Genomic DNA, 23,214 nt, shown 5'->3' with positions numbered 1-23,214 from the left:
ATATATGCATGGTTTCAACCATTGAAGTATATAGGCAAACAATTCCCATGACATAAAGAAAATGACTTAGAAATCATATTGAAAGCAAGTTATTAGCATTTGATTGAAAACCCCTATTTAAACACATGCATGTTCATAAAAACTACACACATGAGATTTTTGAATAACCCCACGTACCTCTATATGCGAATATGATAGGTGCTTCTTGAAGCCTACATTGCGGAGATTCCAAATCTTCAATTTGTTTTGAAAACCTATGGTTGAATCTTGAACTATTTGGGTTTTTATTTTGAAACCCTAGAGAGAGTTCTTGAACAATTTGGATGAATGAAGGTATATTTTAGGGTCTTTGGGAACGGAATTTCGTGTTTATGGCTAAATAAGGGTGGAAAAGGACCATTTTGCCCCAAAAAACGGAGTGTTTAAGTCACCAGAATTCCTTACATAGGCGGTGCCTATGCTATCGCCTATGTTTACATAGGCGGTGCCTATGCTATCGCCTATGTTTTACATAGGCGGTGCTGATGCTATCGCCTATGTTTACATAGGCGCCGCCTACTACTTTGAAAGGCCATAACTTCTTGCTCGGGTGTTGGATTTTAGCAAAATTGGTATCGTTGGAAAGTTAACTCGAAGACCTATCATTTGACACATAGTAGGATCTCTAATTCGACATATACAGAGAGTTATGGTCGATGGAAGCTGGCACAAATTACAAGGTCCACTAAAACTTAATAGATCAAAATAGTTTCAACTCGTCCTTGAGTTGAAGGACCTCTATGGTCTAAATTCAAGCTTGAATGGATTCACATACTACGCAATTAATAAACATGCCATATTGGCATAGTATTTATGGCTTCGGGATTATCAACGCATCGAAATCATGGTTTTTATTCTAGCCCAAAATGCGGGGTGTTACATTATCTCCCCCTTGGGATCATTCGTCCTCGAATGATGGGTAAGAACATATTGAAGCTTAGAAGTATGGAATAACGCAGACACGACATGTCCTCTAATAAAGAATACACTGATCTGAAACATGACCATATGGCTGAAACTACTGATGTTCTGAATTCTTATACTGGACATGCATATCTGATGCATGGAATACACGACTAAAGCTACTTGTAAGCTGAATTCTCATAATGAACATGCATACCTGATGCATGGATTTGTTACTGAGTTGTTCTCATGAACACAGGACTAAACACACTGGTAACTTGAAAATTTTCTATTGAACATGCATTTCTAATACATGCATATCTGACTGAACTGATGTATGAATGTATGACTGAATACGTAATGACAACTGGTGCGGAGATTCTAATAAGAATTTATGCATGCAGCTAAATGAGGTATCTCCCCCTTGGGACCTTATGTCCCTCTATGAATGTTCAATTCACTAAGATACTCAAAAAACTGAGGCGATGCACAGGGCACCTACGAATTGAATCATAACTAAACATTTGGAATCTGAATTTAATGCATGATGCATGAACTGGGCTATACTTGTAACTACTGGTATACTCTATCTTTGAATAGTAGCATGTCTGAGATTTCGAGTAGCATGAATAAGTGCAAAGACGAGAAAACAAGCCATGCGAATCTGACTACTAAATTGACTTATTGGTCATACAGACTGAATTATACTAAACCCTCATACTTAACTGGAGTATTCTCTTCAACACTCTCTCTAAGGAAGCTCTAGCAGTAATAGGGAGCCATGCATCTTGGGTACGTATTATACAAGACATCCAACTGAGGAAATCACAACATTGACACTACTCTGTAGTCTGGAATATAGACATATAACTCCTTAATTATGATAGAATTTTCAGACCTTTGACAATACAACTTCTTACTTTCAGGCTTAGAGCACTTCCCGAATATCCCTTAACTATACTATTCCCTATAAATATCATATTCATTCAACTCAGCTTAAAATTCTCATATAAGCATTGACAAATTTTTCTACTAATGTCGGAAATAACTTAATCCCTTCGTCGTGATCAAGCCTAACTCTGTCACAAAAAAAATACAACATGCCAGACCACGCTATTATTCTAAACCATATGATGCCACCTTCTATATCTCCTTTAAAGATCACATCCTAAGTATAACATGCCATACCACTTCAATGACTACTCTGAACTCTTAATATGAAGTCGCTAATGCATATTGCCACCTTCCGCTACAATCCCAAAATGTCATTCAAGCCTAATTTATAACCACATGTTAAATTTAAGGCAACCACACATAAATACATACTTCACATAGTTTCTAAACTATTGTCATTATAACTCCCACGTGCCACCCTAAGACATACACACACAAACTTTGCCACTAACATCACATGTATCAAAGACTTGGCCCCAAATCTTACTTCATACTTATTGCCTTATCTAAACAAGCATACTATGATCTTTCATCAACAAGAACATTTACATCATCACCACTATCATTGCATAGGAAGGGTCACTAAAAGGTTAAAACATAAGACCATCAAGCATGAAAAGATCTTTATACGAGACTGAGCACAATATAAAGAGTGAGTACATCCGTCATGAGTTGCATGACCTAAACTAGAGTTCATAACATAAGGAATGTGATTCCAACTACTTGAATGAACTAGAACTCATTATCTTAGAACTGGAAAAGTACGTGACTCTCTATCATATCTCGAAATCATGAACTATTATCACAGAACTGAATCGTACGGCATGAGTAAGTATCCGGATAACAAAAAAATACTGAGGTAGGAATGGGTTGAGATTCTTCCTCACTTTCTGATGTTCTAAATCATATTGCATCACTACTAGAATTTGTGAGCCTTACTTGGGTATTCGTTCTATCATCTCCCCCTTAGCTTTAAGTCATCATCTAGCGTTTGGGAGATCCCTTACCAGATTCTAACTGAACTACACTTACTGCACTCTAAGGTCTGAAAAAAATTGACAATACATGTATATCATAGAACTCAACCCGAATGACTACCTTCTGGGATACACTCTATCTTTCCATATCTACCAATAGTTATAGTATAATGCTTGCACACTTATTTATATCAGTTCAACCTTCAAAACTCAAACTTAGATTCTAACACTGAACATGGATATCACCAAGCCTTTGATGAACCATACCACTTCCATCCTAGCATACCAATATTTCTACTCCAAACTTATATCTCTCTATTGTGAAAATCGAGATCACATCAAAAGGCTCAACACTATCTATAAGGCTCCTTAACTTAGCCATCTAAAACACCATGTACCATCTAACTAGTCTTTTTCCAACTAGCAACTCCACAGTACCACTAGTCACACATAACATGTAATAGTCTTAGAGAAATGTCACAACTCCATATCGCCTTGGGCATACATACACACCATACCTACAACATTATACTTCATTACGAATCAATTTAAACTGAAGCCATTTCATACACCGTTCAAGCCTATTAGAACACTTTCATGTAACTAACATCATTGATCAAGAAATCATCACATCCACCTTTATGAACTTCAACTATTCAAACTTAATGTCTAGTGCTAAACATGATTTTACAACCCAACCTTACGCATGATTATCACTTTGAAACCATGAAATAAACATCAAGAAACACTAGTACACTATAACTTCATAACAACAATAATCGACCTTGACCTTACGGTCTTCCTTATCATAATCTGTTAGCATATACTATTTCAGCACCTCAAGCCTACTAATTTAATCCCACAAAACATGCATCATCAAACTCTTGCCACTATTTACCACCACACCATTTAAATTCAAGCCTATAGCTTAGTATCAGTCATCTACCACCAATGAAGAATGCAACATAATATAAATATACTAATCCATCAAATTGGGACATTCTACCCAAATATCTCAAAAATCTACTACATACCTTCTCACAAGTAGCACTAGTTTACAACTACCAGCAAAAGAAGGTCAAGGGGTAAGGTCACATAATAGACATGATCAACCTTAATCTTATATTATAACCCCATACAATCTTTTCTACTTAAACGGATTTCTCACCTCATACTTACTCACTCAATCATACATTTAGATTGGCTTCAAATTCCTCAAACAACCATGAGTCTATAATCATAACTTACTCGCTAATATAGCCATTTTCACATTCAAGCAACCAACAAACCCTAACCAACAACTCCTTCTCTACCTTCTACTAATAACACACAAGGACGAATCACTTTATTACCAACTTTATCTCATGCAAGTAGATTCAGCCAGACATATATTAAACCAATGAAAGAACAACAAGTTGGACAACAAGTTGCTAGTGAATCAAAACAGGCCTCACATGGCTTCACTAGACTTTGATTTTTGTGTTTTTGAACAAGAAAATGAGATGAATGACAAGGCAACTATGCTAATGAATCGAAAGAGCCCCACACGGCTTCACTGGACTATATTTTTTTTTCAACTACACTTTGATGACAAGATTACATGAGATAGAAATTTAATACGCAATATCCGATGAACTAAGAATACACATCTTACTCTGAATAAATAAAAATTTGAGTCAAATATTTCACCCCACAGATTATGATACAATTCACACACGCTACTAGCTACAAACAGGTCATGACACTGACACTTTAACTTATACTACTATTTGGGTGGAAATACAATTCCAACACTCCTACACATCGTTTCCCTAAAGAATGACATCTGCAACATAAATTTCTAAAAAGGGTCGAATATGTTCAATACAGAAGGCTAAAAAGCATGATTTCATCAAGATCAAGGTTCACACTAGAACCCATACACTCTGAAGCAATAACGGACTCTTCTCAAGTCCTTGTAAAAATATTATATAATTCGATCAGAACGAACCATACCATTTAGACTCTAAACTCTTGTACTTGAATCAGCCCAATGATTGAGACATGTCTGAGAATGTCCGACTAAGGAAAGAATTGGGATGACTGTTACTTTCGTATGGGTGACACCATAGCATGAATTTGAGTATTAAAGAGGAACATTCTGAAACTATTGCACAAATAAAAACATGACGAATGGGATACATTCCTAAACTCCTAGTAGCCTCCTTCTTATAAGTGTGGTGCACTACACACCCATAAACAAGACTCTACCCAATGCGATTTCGCAGACACCCTGGGACCATGAACCGTGCTTTGATACCAAGTTTATCATGACCCAAACTAGGGCCTGGCCGTGATGAGCATTTCAAACCATGGAGACCCAAAACACCCATATCTGTCTGGTAATCATGCACCTAATTCATATGATCAAAGTAATGCAGAAGAAACACAATATAATGAAAATATGGTCAAGAATCATATGAAAATGAAAATGGGGAATAGTGTCCCACAATCTAAATCAAAATCTCTAAAACCGTCTGCGAAATCTTGACTACATGACTGAAATAATTTCTATCTGAAAACTAGGACAAGGCCCCCAAAAGACCCCCAAAAATGAATATAAGATAAAAGGAATGCAGGACATAAGACCTTCCAAAACATAGAAGGCTTACCACTTGTCTCTACAACTCTGTCTGAGTGATCTACTAATTCTCTTGACCCTTAGACTAGGCCTCTGAATCTGTGAGGTTAGAGAGGGGAGGGGGTCAGCACAAAAGTACTAGCACACAAAGATCTCAAAACAAAAGATAATACTTTTACAAAATATAGTTGAGAGCCATTATAAAGCAATTTCGTATCAAATCATTTGAAAGCACATGGGTGTAATGCAATAGTTTTCTCAACAATCAATGAAATGCAACTGAGCTAGGTGGAATACCCTACATAATTTACACCGTCAAACCCCGATTGCCGCCGAGATTAGAGTATACGTTAGGGGAAGACACATAAGATCACACAGCATGGTGTCTCTACCCAATGGTAGTGCCCAAGATCACTTAGCCCGAGCTCCTACCTATAGTCCCAATTTGGGAATGACATAAAGTCAAGTACACAAGATAACTTAGCCTGGTACCAATATTCCATGTCGGCAAACACATTTTTCAGCGATGAGCCCTTGTGTCTCAAACGCCTTCTTTGGGCATTCACCTTTCTTATGTAAAATCAATGCATTCAAATTTCATCTTATTCAATCACATATCATATTCTGTAAGGTATCATCATACCCGACTTGCACGTCCTCAATATCACTTCCATATATGCATAACCATGTAAAAATCAAGGTGCTTCATTATTTACAAGTAGTGAACAATATTTATTTCAAATTCATGCTCTCTTTTGTTGATCACATATGATATGAGGTATTGAAACATTATCATGGGAATTTGAAAACAATTTATCATTCATATTTATCAAACTTTCATGGAAAATCTCAAATCACATGCATGGTTTCAACCATTGAAGTATATAGGCAAACAATTCCCATGACATAAAGAAAATGACTTAGAAATCATATTGAAAGCAAGTTATTAGCATTTGATTGAAAACACCCATTTAAAAGCATGCATGTTCATAAAAACTACACCCATGAGATTTTTGGATAACCCCACGTACCTTTATATGCGAATATGATAGGTGCTTCTTGAAGCCTACGTTGCAGAGATTCCAAATCTTCAATTTATTTTGAAAATCCATGGTTGAATCTTAAACTATTTGGGTTTTTATTTTGAAACCCTAGAGAGAGTTATTGAACAATTTTGATGAATGAAGGTGTATTTTGGGGTCTTTGGGAACTGAATTTCATGTTTATGGCAAAATAAGGGTGAAAAAGGACTATTTTGCCCCAAAAACAGAGTGTTTAAGTCACAAGAATTCCTTACATAGGCGGTGCCTATGCTATCGCCTATGTTTACATAGGCGGTGCCTATGCTATCTCCTATGTTTCACATAGGCGGTGCCTATGCTATCACCTATGTTTACATAGGCGCCGCCTACTACTTTGAAAGGTCATAACTTCTTGCTCGGGTGTCGAATTTTAGCAAAATTAATATCGTTGGAAAGCTAACTTGAAGACCTATCATTTTACACATAGTAAGCTCTCTATTTCGACATATATAGAGAGTTATGGTTGATGGAAGATTACACAAATTACAACGTCCACTAAAACTTAATAGATCAAAATAGTTTCAACTCTTCCTTGAGTTGAAGGACCTCTATGATCTAAATTCAAGCTTGAATGGATTCACATACTAAAAAATTAATTAACATGCTATATTGGCATAGGATTTATGGCTTTGGAATTATCAAGAATCAAAATCATGGTTTTTATTCAAGCCCAAAATATGGGGTGTTACACTAGTAAACTTCTACTAGGTTGTCACTTAGTTCTTGAATCCGTTGTTCGTGTCTACGTTTCTTTTGTACTTTTGTCATTTTTAAATTATAGTACTTCTTGGTTCAAGTTCGGACATTACTTCCTCGAGTCATCAAACAAAGAATCCATTCTGACTAAGGAGTAGACTTACTCTTTAACCCACCACGAGTTAGAAGCAGACTTGCAAACATTGGTGAAATCAAGTGTGAGACCACAAAGTTTGTGAGAGTGTAGTGAGGTTATTTTGAACTAGTGTGTATTTTATCTTGTTGTATTTGGGTTGTATTGTTGTGTGTGACGTTGTGGACTGATTTGGAGTCTTTTGGACCGTAACTTGAAGGGTTATTTTTGGTGCAACCATAATGGAACCAGAGGCTTAAAATTCTCAAACAACGGACAATAATGCCATCTATCTCATTTTGGCTCACCTTAAAACTACGTCCCGAGATGTGGCTAGGTTTAATGTGGGTCTTGAGAAATTAGATACGGATGTGGCATCAATGAGTGGGAGATTAGAACGTGTGGAAATCCAAAGGATTCGACCTTCCACCCCTCAACATTTCCCCAACTAATACTCCCGAGACCTTGCACCAAATGCTATATCCACCAATTGCCACAAATCAAATGAATCTTTACTCCCGAAGTTGAGAACTAAATAGACCACGCCACCCTCCACTCCACTAAGTCCAACAAGAAGCGCTTGGAACCTAAATACCACCACCAAACCTAAACCCTCTCATCCAAACTCCACTTGACCAAAGACCTTAATACCCAAATCCAATCCTGCCACTATAAGCTCCAAGTAGACCCATCCATGTTGAGGGCTATGGTAGGGTAGGACAACATGATGGCTGGGTCGTATGATGATGCTTACATGATAGGGGGAGAGATAAGAGGAAGGCATGGTGATCCAAGGGAAGTTCATGGCTGAGAAGGTAGAGTTGGTCATTGAAACCAACAAGGGAACCAAAACCGTGATGTAGGACTAAATATCATTAACATGGGGCTTCCAATATTCAGAGGTGAGAGTGATCCCAAAGATTTTCTTTCATGGGAATCCGTATATGAGAGGGTCTTCCATGTCAATGATCTTACCGAGGAGAAGAAGAGTTGCTATGGGATTGCTCACTTTGAGGGTTATGCTACTACATGGTGGGACTATGTTAAGCATTTTGGTAATGTTTTGGTTGAGGGGTAGCCCCCTCCTTGGTTTCGGTTAAGGTACCTCATGATACAAAGGTACCTACCCAAAATATATCAACAAGAGCTCCTTGCCAAGTTTTATAACTTAAGGCAAGGGAAAAAGAATGTCGTGGCTTACTATGATGAGTTTCATTAACTCATTTTGAAACTTGATCATAGAGGGGAGCAAGTAAGTCACGACATCATCTGATTTAAGGTGGTATTGAATATATATATTGCCTTACGATTGAAACTTCACAAGTTCGACACCATTGATGCCATCTTCTAAGCCGCCTTGGAGATTAAAAGAGAGTTACGGGAGAAACTGGGTTATAAGCATAAGAGGAAATCACTCTCGGGTTGGAACAAGTACAAGAATGACTCATCTAATGTGTAGCAACTTGAGGACAAGGCTGCCCAAGTCGAGAATAAGGCTCACCAAACGTTCCCTCTGAGAAATGAAGGTAAATTGTATTCCTTTCTTAATGCTAAGAGTTTTCAATGTATTAAATGCCAAGGTTGGGGAAACAAGTCTAATGAGTGTCCAAATAGAATAAATGTGATCCTAAGAGAAGGTAAATTATACTTTCATGGGGAGGAGGTAGGACTTGAACCAACGGAGATTGATGATCAATCTCAAGATGGAGAGAGAGTAGAACCCGGGAGGCCAAAGGAAGAGGAGGAGGAAGATGCTTGGCCATGTAATGGTGAACTTCAGGTGCAGTGTTTTGTAGTGAGAAGGGCCATGATTAGTAAGGCTTTGGTTGATCCTAGTCAAAGGGAAAACCTTTTTAACACCAAATACCTTATTAAGGGAGTTGTGTGTTCCATGATCATTGATGGAGATAGTTGTGCCAATATTGCTAGTAGTACCTTGGTTGACGTCTTGAGCCTATCCACTATCCGTCATTAAAACCCATACAACCTTCAATGGTTGAATGAGTGTGGGGAGTTAAAGGTAAACCGACAAGTGGTGATATGGTTTAATGTAGGCAACTATTTTGACAAGGTGTTGTGTGATATTATTCCTATGCAAGCGTGCCACCTATTACTGGGGAGACCATGGCAACATGATAGAGCTACCGTGCATGATGGATGAACCAATATCTACACTTTGGAGCTCCATGGTCGAAGATATACACTCCACCCTCTCTCACTGATACAAGTGGCTGAAGTTAATCAACAAGTGAGAGAGTTGGAGGAAGAGAGGAAGAAGGAGAGAAAGGGAAAGACCAAGAGTGGCAGTAGAGGAGAAGGGAAGGGAACCAAGGATAAAAAAGGAAAGGGTTCCTCACTTTTGGGACTTACCCTCGGGGATCCTTTATTTCTCACTAATGTAGGTACTAGCATTTTGCATTGTACCGCCTTTTCTTGTGTGCAGGTTTATGATCATGTGCTTTCTAGGGGGGATACCAAGAAGATTTCTCACCAACACATGCTTGAATATCTCAAGGAGCCTTTGGCTAAGCATCCAAGCTTTGGGACAGAAAATGAGGAAGTGATTCTATGGAGAAGCTGTGAGGTTGATGAAGCCATGAGTTTGAGGTCAAACTCCTTTCAAGATGGAGAGGATGATACAAGTACAACCTCGTAGATGGAAATTTTTGAGCATGTTGAATACAACCAAGAAAGTGCACACATTTAAATGTGAAGGAGGCTCCAAAACAGTCCATAATGTGCACTACATAGGCGCCTATTGCTCACTTGCTCATTAAAGGGCCTTTTTGTCTTTTCATCTTTTATTTATGATGTAATATAAATAGAACAACTTAGGATTTGGGGGACTTAGGAGATTATTGTTGAAACTTGAGACATTGTAACATCCAATGTTCTCACTTAGTTTTGAGAGTGAACTCAAAACTGAAACTAGGGCTAGGCAAGTGAAGATTCACTTGTGTTTGCATTGTTGGCTTGATACGTTGGTTTTTAGAGGAGGTAAATTCCCTCTTGAGTCAACTCAGGAATTAGGTGTTTGTTGTGTGTAGTGTTAAGGGTCCAAGAGTCCACCAAATTTTTGGGTTCTTAAGATTATACCCTCACTTGTCTAACTATCTATCTTTTATCTTGTTGTAAGTTTTGATTTCTTGTTCTTTTTAATGAACCTGTGAGTCATTGTTATTGTAATATTTTATTCTTCATCTCTTTGTTGCTAATATAGTTTGGGTTGTTGGTTGATTGGTGTTTTAAACACATTGTATTCTCTTCTTTCTTATTCTAGATAGTCAATCCGAGAGTGGTCACCAAAGGGTCCTCGGTTCTTTTGAGTATTGTAATTGATAGACATGCAAACCATTGTGTTATGTGGCCAGTACTTCTTGATTAAGATATGAGGTTTTTTAGAACAAGGTCCCATAGCTTAAGCTAGTACCTTTTAGCTCTAGGTTAGGCTTCAACATTCAAGCACTATGTAGTGAGGCTTAGTCCCTATAGTTATGTGTTTTGTAGGGGATTTATAAGTTGAAAATGATGAAGTGTGTTACTCGTAGTAAACTACAGAGTTGAGAAGTAATACAAAATGTAAGGGCTATTGGCCGTAACATTTGAAGTGGAGAGTACTTCTATTCCTCTGTCCAACAAAACCTTATTTCATGTCAAGTATCAATATAAATCAAGACCTATGATCACCAAATAAATTCACACCTCATTTTATTATGATCATGTTCCATCGAACTCATGCCCAAGATCATGTCTATGTCAAGTCTCATTATCTCATGATTTGTGTCTACATAATTTAATTGGTGTTGTCATGAAGCTCTTTTTGATGCCTATGTATGTTTTGTTAGGGAAAATTTCTAATATGAAGTTATTATTTATTCCTTACTTCTAGAGATTCAATAAGTTTCTATCCATCATTCGAGGACGAGTGATCCCAAGGAGGAGATAATATAAAACCCCACATTTTTGGGTTATAATTTCAACTGTCCTTCCTATGTGTATAGATTGGACCCAATGATTTCTATTTAGATACAAGTGTGAAGATCAATTCTTTAGTATGGAAACATCTTTCGAGATGAATTGAGGTCAGAGAAATCTTCTAGCTCAAAATTGAGTTGAGAACTTTCCTATCGATTGAGTTTTAGTAGACGTTCTTACTTGGGTCAACATCCAATGACCACTATTCCTAGAATATAACGAGTTAGGTGGCCTACTATCTATCAATTTAAAGGTATTTGAGTCTTGTTTCTAACGCAACTGATGGCTACTGATGGCTTGTCATTTCGAGTTTGGAGTAAAAAGTTATGGGCATTTTCGTGAGACACTATCCAAGATGCGCGATGGCCCTGCGAGGCACAACTGATTCCGCAGGATTGGCTGTGGGAGGCATGGCTAGGGCCGCAGAATTGGCATGTGACGCAACCCTCGCTCTCCCAGATGTAAAAATTCCGTTGTTCTCTTACAAAATCAGGGGAAAACTAGTCCTTTAACTTATATAACTCCCCCAACTCGTTTTAAATACCCAAAGTCGTCCTAATCTAACATATTCATTCCCAGTTTCTTAATCCCTCTTCTCTCCCAATTTACCAATAAAGTTTATTAGTAAATTGGACCCGTGTTTACAGCAAACTATAACAAGGTAAAATCAAAATGGACTAATAATTCAGCCGTTATATAAACTCAAGAACTTAGAGACTTTGGAAAGAAGGAAAGCAATAGAAATTTAATATCTTACAATTCGCAAGCGTGAAGAGTAGTCGATTGATCTTCTTTGCTCTTTTGTATCTCCAATAAATTCTGATCCAATCCTTGAGAAAGAGTTGTTGACAACTATAGTTAAAAATATTCAAATCCTCAGATGTCTGTTAACTAAATATATGACCATAATTTCTGATACAAATTAGAAAAATATTTATTGAAAAATACCTGATAAAGATTGTGCAGTAGGAGAAAGCTTACAAGAAAAGATCAATATGAGCATAATTAACATGGAAGGAGGAGGAAATGTTTGTGGATGAATAACTATGGTGTAACATGAATACTCATAAATGATGATGCAGTGTATCTAAAATCTTAGCATAAATTCAATGGTTGTAGAAATATTTAATGAATAATTCTTGGGTTCATCATATTAATTATTAGTACAGAGAGACAGCAAATTAATTGTCAGGTTAATGCCCATTCCCATTGGCCTTCTGAGTCAATGGTTTCATAATTTAATGAAATAACATGGGTTACTGGTAGTACAGAGAGACAACTAATTTATTGGCAGGTTGGTATCCGTCCCCATTGTCTTTCTCATGATTAATTATATAAATCAAAGTGTTTGGATAGTTATTAGTTAGCTGAACTTTCACTTTATTGGTGAAGTTGAATTCCCCTATCCACAATTTGAATTTTATTAAAGTAACTGTTGTTCTACAGAACACAGAGAAGAAGAAAACGTTTGAGCATAAAAAATATTCTTCTTGTTTATTCATCCACATACTCCTATTCTATTTCTAACTAGGAAACTCATAAAATCCTATTCTAATTTCAACTATGATACTAATAAACCCTATTCTATATCAACTTAAATAACTAAATTTCAAAAATAAAATTACTAAACTAAAGTGAAAAATAACAACAAATAACTCAATACTTCAACACTCCTCCTTGAGATGTTTGCTGGTAACTCAAAGTTGTTCACGAAGAGTTTCAAATCTGTATTTGGGAAGAGCTTTGGTAAATATATCAGCGAATTGATCCTCCTTGGTCTCAGCAATTTCATTGAACATCTCAATACATTTCTTCACAATGTTCTTCCTAATCACCTTGAGAATCTTGTTCTGTTGTAGCATCTCACAAGATATGTAGAGAGGCAAATCATCAGAGTCCACAACACCCTTCACAAATCCAAGGTACTCGGGCATAAGCTCCTCACAGTTATCCATAATGAACACCCTCCAAACATATAAATTGATGTTGTTCATCTTTTTTCGAGCTTCAGATGCTAACATAGCATTTTGCTTCAAGAAAACTATAAGCTCCTCATCTTCAAAAGCCTTGGCAAAAGTTGCAACAAATTTTTTTGTACTTTGGAGGTATTCAGCCCTTGAATATTTAGTCCAGAATTCTTTTCCTGACATCTTTCCAGGAACAAAATTTAAATATGCTTGGCAGACAGGTGGTTTCTCAGCAAAAATCTGATGAATAACCTCTGAAAAGCATTCAATCCCATTTCCACCACCAATTGAAAATATTTTTTCCTTCAATGTTGCACCAGCTAAGCTACCCCATTTCTCTTTCAAATAAGGGCACATAGTCCATTCATCATTAGCTAGGTTGTACGATTCAACTTTGTCATACCACAAGCTTCCAGTTCCTGTAATACCCATGCTTTTTCTTAGCTTGAAAATCATCTCAAGGATGCTTGAACTTTCTTTGAAATACGAATATATTTTTGTACACGTGTTATTTTCATCGTCGCACCTTATGCTCAGCATTTCTAGGTCATTTTAACAGGGGTATTTTGGTCATTTATCACCCGAATATATATACCCATTTATTCATGACTTCAGCCACTTTATCTGTTATTATTTGACAAAACAAAATTAGGGTTTCTCTCTAAATTTAATCTCTAAGAACAAGATCCAATCTTCTTCAAGAATTAAGAGATTTTAAATTCTCCAAGTTCAAGAACATCATTCTAGGTATGCATAGTGTTCATTCATGGACTCTTTTTATCCATGAAGTCCAAGAATCCCTTTTCAAAAACTCAAGTTATGAATTTTCTTCATGTTTTCATGACTTGGCTGCTTATGTTCAGGTTGATATAAATGAAATTGGATTCTACTCCATGATTGTTGATAATTCTTATGTGGGTTTAATTACTATAGCCATAGATTCATGCAACCCTAAGATTTAAACCCTTGAATGATGAAATTAGAAGTGAATAGTGATGTTTACATGTACCATGCCTGCAATATGTTTAATTAAATGCCTAGATGAAGGAATATTGTCTAACTAGAATGATACCATGAAGTCCCCAAGTATGTACAAGTTTATTCCTATTACATGTTTGATGAAATGCTCCTATGAATGTAGTATGTATTATGATGTCAGTCCAGTCTTCAAGAAAACCATGCTATGTCAGTTTCCTTCTATCGAGTCCTGGGGGTACTTGTACCCAAAATATTAGTTGTGTGCCTAGATCCATGTCATGTTTTCACGATAATCTAAATCAAGCTATGAACTCTTAGACTTCAGACAGTCTTATAACTCAGGAAAAATCTCCATGATCTTATGAACTCAACCAGTTGTCAGATATTAGTAGTGTTCTGTCAGTCAACGGAATTCAGTATTTCAGTCCATGTTCAGTTTAGTAAATCATGTTCAATGTCTATTCAGATGGGAGTAGCAATTAGCACCGAGTGAACCCAAGGATGGGAACTCACCTGTTATCTGAGGGTGTGATTCTTAGAAGAAATCCTTGCATTCCAGAACTATGTATCCAGCATAGGTTGAGACATCGTATCCTACTATATAAGGGTAGATGAGGTGGCTTAACCTGTTATATGAGGGTTCCCACCGTTCTCACTAGAGCTACTTGTTTTATGAGGGTTACTCGCTTGTTGTCCTTACCAGTGGTGCGGTATTGACACCCTTCCAATCAGGGAATAAATTAGACCCCAGCTCAGCTATTATAGCACATTTGGGCCATGTCAGTTAAATACTACTTCCCACAATTTCATGTTACAGAATCAGGATGGTCAGTCACAGTTAATCAGTTTCAGTCATAGAACTTAGATAGTTCTTTACATTTTAGGATTGTTAGATACAGTACAGAACTCAGATAGTTCACCAAATTCAGGACTGTTAGATATAGTCACCCATGATACCAATTATATTCAGATACAGCCATTCATGTTATCAGTTATATCATGTTATCAGTGTTCAGACTCAGAAATCATTAGATCACGTTATTAGTTACAGTTACGTATTCATATATGTATTCTCACATTCATGTTAGACAGTCAGTTAACATTAATCATGCATGTAAACCCTTGCATATAGCCTACCTCACAGCATACTCAGTACATTTCTTTGTACTGAGGTATTGTGCTGTGGTGCTTTCTTTTTATGTTACACCATAGGTCCAGAGACACGAGTTCCAGATCAGCAGTAGATTTCAATCTTAGCAGTCATAGTAGAAGTGAGTCCTCATCCTTCGAGGACATGATTATATCTCTATTATTTCATTGATTAGCTTATTAGTTGGAGTTAGTTGGGGATATGTCCCATCAACTCCTTATTCAGATTATTCAGACATTAGAGGCTTTCAGACTAGATGTAGACTAGATACAGAGGGGACATGTTCTACCAACTCCTTATTCAGATTATTCTAACATTAGTAGCTTTCAAACTAGATGCAGACTAGATACAGACTATCATGTTTTAGTACTTTCAGTTTGTGTTAGTTATTCCATTACTATCACGACCAGAACCAGGGTCCTGGCCATGATGAGCATCCCGAATCATGAAGCCTCGAAATACCCCTGTCTATCTGGTAATCATGCACATAATTCATATGATAAAAAAAATGCGGAAGATACACAATATTATGGAAACATAGTCATAAGTCTAATAAAATCAATAATGGGAAATAAAGTCCAACAACATCTATCAACATCTAAAATCTGTCTGCGAAATATCTACTACATGACTAATAGCAACAGTCTGAAATCTGGGAAAAGGCTCCCAGTAGACCAAAACATGACTAAAGATAAATATCTGAAAGTAAACAGGCCTTCTAGAATATAGAAGGCTCACCTCTGCGATCTAAAATATCTACTATTTATGATTGGTTTTTCTGCAATATTTGCATGGATGAAAGTGTTCTTTCTTCTTGACTCCATTGCGAGAATCGCCTTTATTATTTATACTAGAATTAGTAGAAGTTTCTGGGATTTTACCTTCCTTTTGCAACTGTATCTTACCTTTGAACTTGACTTGAAGAGCAGTTTCAGTAGCTTCTTCTAGCCTTAAGGATCTTCTTTGCTCTTGAGCTTGAAGAGCATGTACAAGTTCTGAAGGTGACAGTTTTGTGAGATCCTCCGAATCTTCGAGTGAGGAGATCTTTGCTTCAAATCTTTTTGGTAAACTCACAAGAATCTTTTCCACGATTCTTGAATCTGTAATCTCTTCTCCCATAAGTTTGATTTGGTTTACAACCATCATCAACTTGTTGGAGAATTCTTCAATAGTTTCTAAATCATTTATTCTGAGAATTTCAAACTCTCTTCTCAGATTTATCACTTTTATTTGCCTAATCTTGTCACTTCTGTGAAATTCTTCTTTCAACTTTTCCCAAGCCTCCTTTGCAGTCTCACTAGCCATAACTCTAGAGAAAATTACTTCCGAAAGTGCTAATTGTATGCAAGAGAGAGCTTTAAAGTTTTTTGCAGCCTCTTCTCTGTGATTCTTAATTTGCACCATAGTTGGATTATCTAGCAAAGGATTTACCATTCCTCCAACCTCTACCACTTGCCACAGATCATATGCTCGCAATGATATATATTCTCATCTTGATAGCCCAAATTAGATAATTCTAACCAGGAAAAATTGGGGGTGAATGAATTGAAAAATTGTTGGAAGCCATTAGAGTATGACTTTTATGCAGGGTTATTTTTGGTGTCTTCTCTCTCACAGATCCCTCAATAAATTGTCTTTGATACCAATTGTTGTTCTACGAAACACAGAGAAGAAGAAAACGTTTGAGGATAAAAAATATTCTTCTTGTTTGTTCATCCACATCTGAGAATATAAATAAACAAAAATACTCCTATTCTATTTCTAACTAGGAAACTTATAAAATCCTATTCTAACTTCAAGTAGGATACTAATAAATCCTATTCTATATCAACTTAAATAACTGAATTTCAAAAATAAAGTTACAAAACTAAAAAGAAAAATAACAGCAAAAAACTCAATACTTCAACAGTAATATAAGACGTGAAGTTTGAGCAGTCAATTGATGGTAGTTCCATCTATCTCTATGGAGGTCTTGCCTATTTACGCAGTTGTCAATGAACTGATGGATAGAGACAACTGTTTGGTTCTAAATCACTCAAGTTTAAAGTTGTAACACCCCAAAGTTTTTCCTAGCTAAATTTCGTCCCTAAAATACCAAGCCTTAGCTTCTAGAATGATTTATATCTAATTCCTATTTAATTACTTAGATTTTAACATTTCATTTTGTAGATGACTGAATTAGATTTCCAACGATGTAAGATTGGCCTAAATCGGATGACCGGGCAAGAAGTTATGGCTAATTTAAGTTCTAGTAGTAAATCACTGCCATTCTGGCTTTTGGCGCATAGCGAGGAGGGCTTAATTTATAATTGTCAAATTCCAGTGGGACTCCACGATAGTGGAGCGTTGCGAAGAAGTTCCACATCCCATCCAATGGGACAACGCAATAGCTCCGCATCCCGGAGGCCATTAAATTCTCATTCGTCATTTTCCAGCAAACCACCACGATAGTGGCGCATCGCGGTGGCCGTTAAATCGGCTTCCAGTATAATTTTTTTTCAGCGTCGTACAGAACTTAATAGGGGCATTCTTGAATTTTCCTAAACCCCTTAAAATGTTCAAACAATAGCTTTAGGGTATGTTTGAGCAACATAACCCTATTTTTCACCAAAAGTATCAAGAACTCTCTCTAGGGCTTCAAACAACAATCTCAAGTAACTCAAGATTCAACTGTAGGAATTCAAAAAAAAATTAGAGATTTGGAATTCCCAGATCGTAGGTTTCAAGAAGCACCCGCTAATTTCGTATATAGAGGTACGTGGGGTTGTCCTAAATTTCATGGGCATGTGTTGAAAAGAATTTATGCAAGGCTTTAAACTTATACAAGCATATATATGTTTTTACAAGTGGGGTTTTTGTTTGATATCAATAACATGTTTTGAGATATGATTTTGAAAGAAATATTAAAATATCAGGGGGTTGTTTGTTTGAATGTATTCTAATGGTTGAATTGTGAATATGTGATCCAAACTTCAAAAGGGTGTGATGTGTATCAATCATGAATTCTTTAAATCCCCCATGATAATGTGTTATACCCCATATTATACTTATGTTAAACTATTGAGAGCAGGAGTTTTGCAATTGATATGATGTTACACATAAATGATAAAACTTCTTGAACTATTATATGTTGAGAATCATTATGCATGTGTTGTTATGGGTGAAAGTCTTATGTATGTGCATGATGTAAATGACATGAGAAGTTGAAGAATTGATGTGATACCGATGAGTTGCAAGTCGGGTATGATGATACCCTATAGAGTATGATATGTGATTGATTTTATGTGAGATAGGTGGTTACCCGAAGAAAGCATGAGTCAAATGACTCTATACTGGAAACCATGGATTGCCGACACGGGAAACTTGGTACCATGCTGTGTGATCTTGTGTACCTAATATTGTGTCTTCCCTATTCGGGACAAGTGGTTAGAATCCCTGCTTTGTGATCTTGAGCCCAACCCTAACACACGAATTTAATTGGGATGTGATATTTTGTGTTCTTTTCTCCTCACTGATACTCAAGTCTAGACGCCAATCGGGATTTGACAGTTGGTGAAAATTGTAAGGTGTACCACCTAGCTCAGCAGTGTTGCATTGTTGTTGAAAAATCATTATACTATGCCTATGTCGTTTTGAACTATTTGCAATAATATGTTTTATAATAGCTCTCATTTATTTTGTATAAAAATCACTACTTGTTTTTGGATTACTCTGCGTGCCAGTACATTTGTGTTGACCCCCAGCGCCCAGACCACTGACAAATAAACAATCTCAGAGTTTTCAGACTCACCATGGATCCAGAGCTCCAGATACTCAGTCGCAGGGCAGTGTGGCTCAGCAGCATCATACTTTTCTGCGGTGTAAGACTTGTGAAAAGAATCACCCAGGGAAGTGCTATTTTGAGAGGAGAAATTGTTATTCTTGTGGCAAAGTGGGTCATCTTTAGAGAGATTTCCCTTCTGCTGGAGGGAATGTGGGGGGTGCTAAGTCCCAAGCCGCATCCATGACTCCTCCCCCTAAGGGTGCCCCTTCAGCTGCCGGGAGCGGTTGCAACCGGTTATACGCTTTGACCGCCAGGAGGCGGAAGCTTCACCAAATATTATCACCGGTATGTTACAAATTTTTTCCCATGATGTTTATGTGTTGATTGATCCTGGATCTACCTTATCTTATGTGACCCCGTATGTGCTTGTTGGTTTTGGGTTTGAGCCTAAAGTGATTTCTAAACCTTTCTTTGTTTCCACTCCGGTGGGTGATTCTTTTGTTGCTAGAAGGATGTATAGAAATTATGTTGTGTCTATTCTTAGCCGGGAGACTATGGCAGACCTTATAGAACTTGATATGGTTGCTTTTGATACTATCTTAAGGATGGACTGACTCTATTCGTGTTATGCCACACTAGATTGTAGAACCCAAAGAGTCACTTTTTCATTTCCAAATAAGCCAGTGATAGAATGGGAAGGGCATTCTTTAGTACCTAGAGGGCACTTCATATCCTATCTCAGAGCCCGTAGACTTATTTCTAAAGGTTGCTTGTATCATCTTATTCAGGTTACAGATTCTAGCAATGAGATTCTTCCTCTTCATTCTGTCCCCATGATAAATGAATTTCCAGAAGTCTTTCCCGATGATCTCCTTGGAATTCCACCTGATAGGGAGATAGATTTTGGTATTTATGTGTTGCTAGATACCCGTCCTATTTCTATTCTGCCATATAGAATGGCTCCTGCAGAACTAATAGAGTTGAAAGAACATCTAGCAAAATTTTTAGACAAAGGTTTTATACGTCCTAGTGTTTCCCCCTGGGGTGCACCTATACTTTTTGTGCGAAAGAAAGATGGTTTCCTTTATATGTGCATAGACTTTCGCCAGTTGAATAAGGTCACTATTAAAAACAAATATCCTCTTCCTAGGATTGATGATCTGTTTGACCAGCTTCAGGGTGCTAAGTGTTTTTCAAAAATAGACCTTCATTTGGGCTATCATTAGTTGAAAGTTAGGGAATCAGACATCCCCAAAATAGCCTTCCAAACCCGATATTGTCACTATGAGTTCTTAGTTATGTCCTTCGGGTTGACTAACGCCCCTACAGCCTTTACGGACCTTATGAATAGAGTGTTCCGCCAGTTTCTAGACTTGTTCATCATAGTGTCTATTGACGATATTCTGATCTATTCCAAAAGTGAGGAGGACCATTCCAATCACCTCTGAATTATCCTTCAGACCCTTAAGGATCATCAGTTGTATGCTAAGTTCTCAAAATGTGAATTGTGGCTAAATGCTATTGCTTTCTTGGGACATGTTGTGTCTAGTGATGGGATTAGAGTGGATCCCCAAAAGATTGAGGTAGTGAGAAAATGGCCCAAACCCACGACTCCAACCGACATTTGGAGTTTCTTGGGATTGGGGGGTTATTACAGAAGGTTCATAGAGAATTTATCCTCCATAGCTGCTCCGCTCACTAAATTGACTCAGAAAAAGGTGAAGTTTGTGTGGTCTGATTCGTGTGAAAATAGTTTTTGAGAAGTTGAAAAACAAGCTGACCACTGCTCCTTTTTTGACTCTTCCCAAGGGTGTAGATGGTTTTGTGGTATATTGTGATACATCCTAAGTGGGACTTGGTTGTGTACTTATGCAGCATGGTAAGGTAGTAGCTTATGCATCTAGACAATTGAAGGTGCACGAGCAGAACTACCCCACTCATGATTTGGAGCTAGCGGTTGTGGTGTTTGTACTTATGATCTAGCGGCATTATTTGTATGGTGTGCATGTTGATATATTTACTGACCACAAAAGTTTGCAGTATGTTTTCTCGCAGAAAGAATTAAATCTCAGGCAGAGGCGGTGGTTGGAACTTTTGAAAGATTATGACATGATCTTGCAGTACCATCTGGGCAAGGCAAACATAGTAGTCGACGCCCTCAGTAGGCTATCCATGGGTAGTTTTTCTCATGTGGAGAAAGGAAAGAGGGAAATAGTGAAGGATATTCACCGACTTGCAAATCTTGGAGTGTGACTCTTAGATTCTGAAGATGGAGGGGTAATTGTTCATGAGATAGCTAAGTTATCCCTTTGTGCAGAGGTTAAGGAGAAACAGGTTGAAGATCCCATCTTGATGCAGATCAAGAAAGATGTGGGTCAATAAAAGGTGATGTCCTTCGAAATTGGTAGTGATGGTATTTTGAGGTGTCAGGGTAGATTATGTGTACCAGATGTAGACACTTACGGAAGAGAGTCCTTAGTGAAGCTTACACTTTGAGGTATGTTGTTCATTCTGATTCTACTAAGATGTACCATGATCTGAAATCTGTGTATTGGTGGAATAATATGAAGCATGATGTGGGTAATTTTGTTTCTAAGTGTTTGAATTGCCAACAAGTGAAAGTAGAACATATGAGGCCAGGAGGTACTTGCCAGGAGATAGCTTTGCCTTTGTGGTAGTGGGAAATGATCGATATGGACTTCATTACAGGACTTTCGAAGTCCCAAAACCTGTATGATTCCATTTGGGTGATTGTAGACAGGCTAACTAAGATAGCTCACTTTTTGCCTGTCAGGACTAAGTTTTTGGGAGAAGATTATGCTAAGCTGTTCATTGCAGAAATAGTTCATTCGCATGGGGAACCTGTGTCCATCATATCAGATCGAGGTACATAATTTTCTTCTCAGTTTTGGAGATCTTTTCAGAAGGGTTTAGCTACCAACGTAAATCTAAGTACAGCATTCCACCCTCAGACTGATGGTCAAGTTGAGCGCACCATTCAGAGCCCTGAGGATATGTTGAGGGCTTGTGTGATTGATTTTAAAGGTAGTTGGTTGGAGCACTTGCCACTGATCGAGTCGTGTATAATAACAGCTTCCATTCCAGTATAAAGATGGCACCTTTCGAGGCATTGTATGAGAGGAGATGTAGGTCTCCGATAGGATGGTATGAAGTAAGTGAGATGCAGATATTTGGGCCTGATCTTGTTCACCAGGAAATGGAAGATGTGAAGCTTATTAGAGAATGACTTAAGACAACTCAGGGTCATCATAAATCCTACGCCGATGTTAGATGGAGAGAGTTAGAGTTTGAGGTTGGAGATTGGGTTTTTCTTAAAGTTTCTCCCATGAAGGGAGTTATGCGATTCGGGAAGAAAGGTAAGTTGAGTCCTCGCTATATAGGACCTTACCAGATTATAAGAAGGATAGGTGGAGTTGCATATCAGTTATAGTTGCCTGCAAATTTGGGTTTTGTTCACCTGGTATTCCACATATCCATGCTGAAAAAGTGCATAGGAGACCATTCCATAGTGTTGTCTATTTAAGAAATCAAAGTGACAGACTCTTTCTCTTATAAAGAAGAGCTTGTAGCAATCTTAGATCATCAAATTAGAAAATTGAGGAGCAAAGAGATAGCCTTAGTTAAAGTATTGTGGAGAAATCAAAAACTTAAAGAAGCAACTTGGGAATCAGAAAATGACATGAGAGCTAGATACCCAAGCCTTTTTAATTGAGTGAACGACGGAATGGAAGGTACAATCCTTGCCTTATTCTTTCTATGCCTTGGTATGTTTGAAATCGTGCTTCTCTATGTTTTGAGTTATCATTTGGGGACAAATGATCCCAAGGGGGATAATGTAACACCCTAAAGTTTTTTCGAGCTAAATTTTGTCCCTAAAATACCAAGACTTAGCTTCTAGAATGATTTATATCTAATTCCTGTCGAATTTCTTATATTTGAACTTTTAATTTCATAGA

General features: G+C 37.4%; 1 pseudogene; it reads right to left on the bottom strand.

Moving 5' to 3' along the window:
* Positions 1-12,628, bottom strand: part of LOC107864453 — a 36,177-nt pseudogene extending 23,549 nt beyond the window's left edge.
* Between the last annotated feature and the right edge of the window lie 10,586 nt (positions 12,629-23,214).

This window comes from Capsicum annuum, chromosome 3 (genome assembly GCF_002878395.1).
Source record: "Capsicum annuum cultivar UCD-10X-F1 chromosome 3, UCD10Xv1.1, whole genome shotgun sequence".
Classification (NCBI taxonomy): Eukaryota; Viridiplantae; Streptophyta; class Magnoliopsida; order Solanales; family Solanaceae; genus Capsicum; species Capsicum annuum.
The sequence above is the reverse complement of the archived record's forward strand: the minus strand, read 5'-3'. Positions and strand labels throughout refer to the sequence as shown.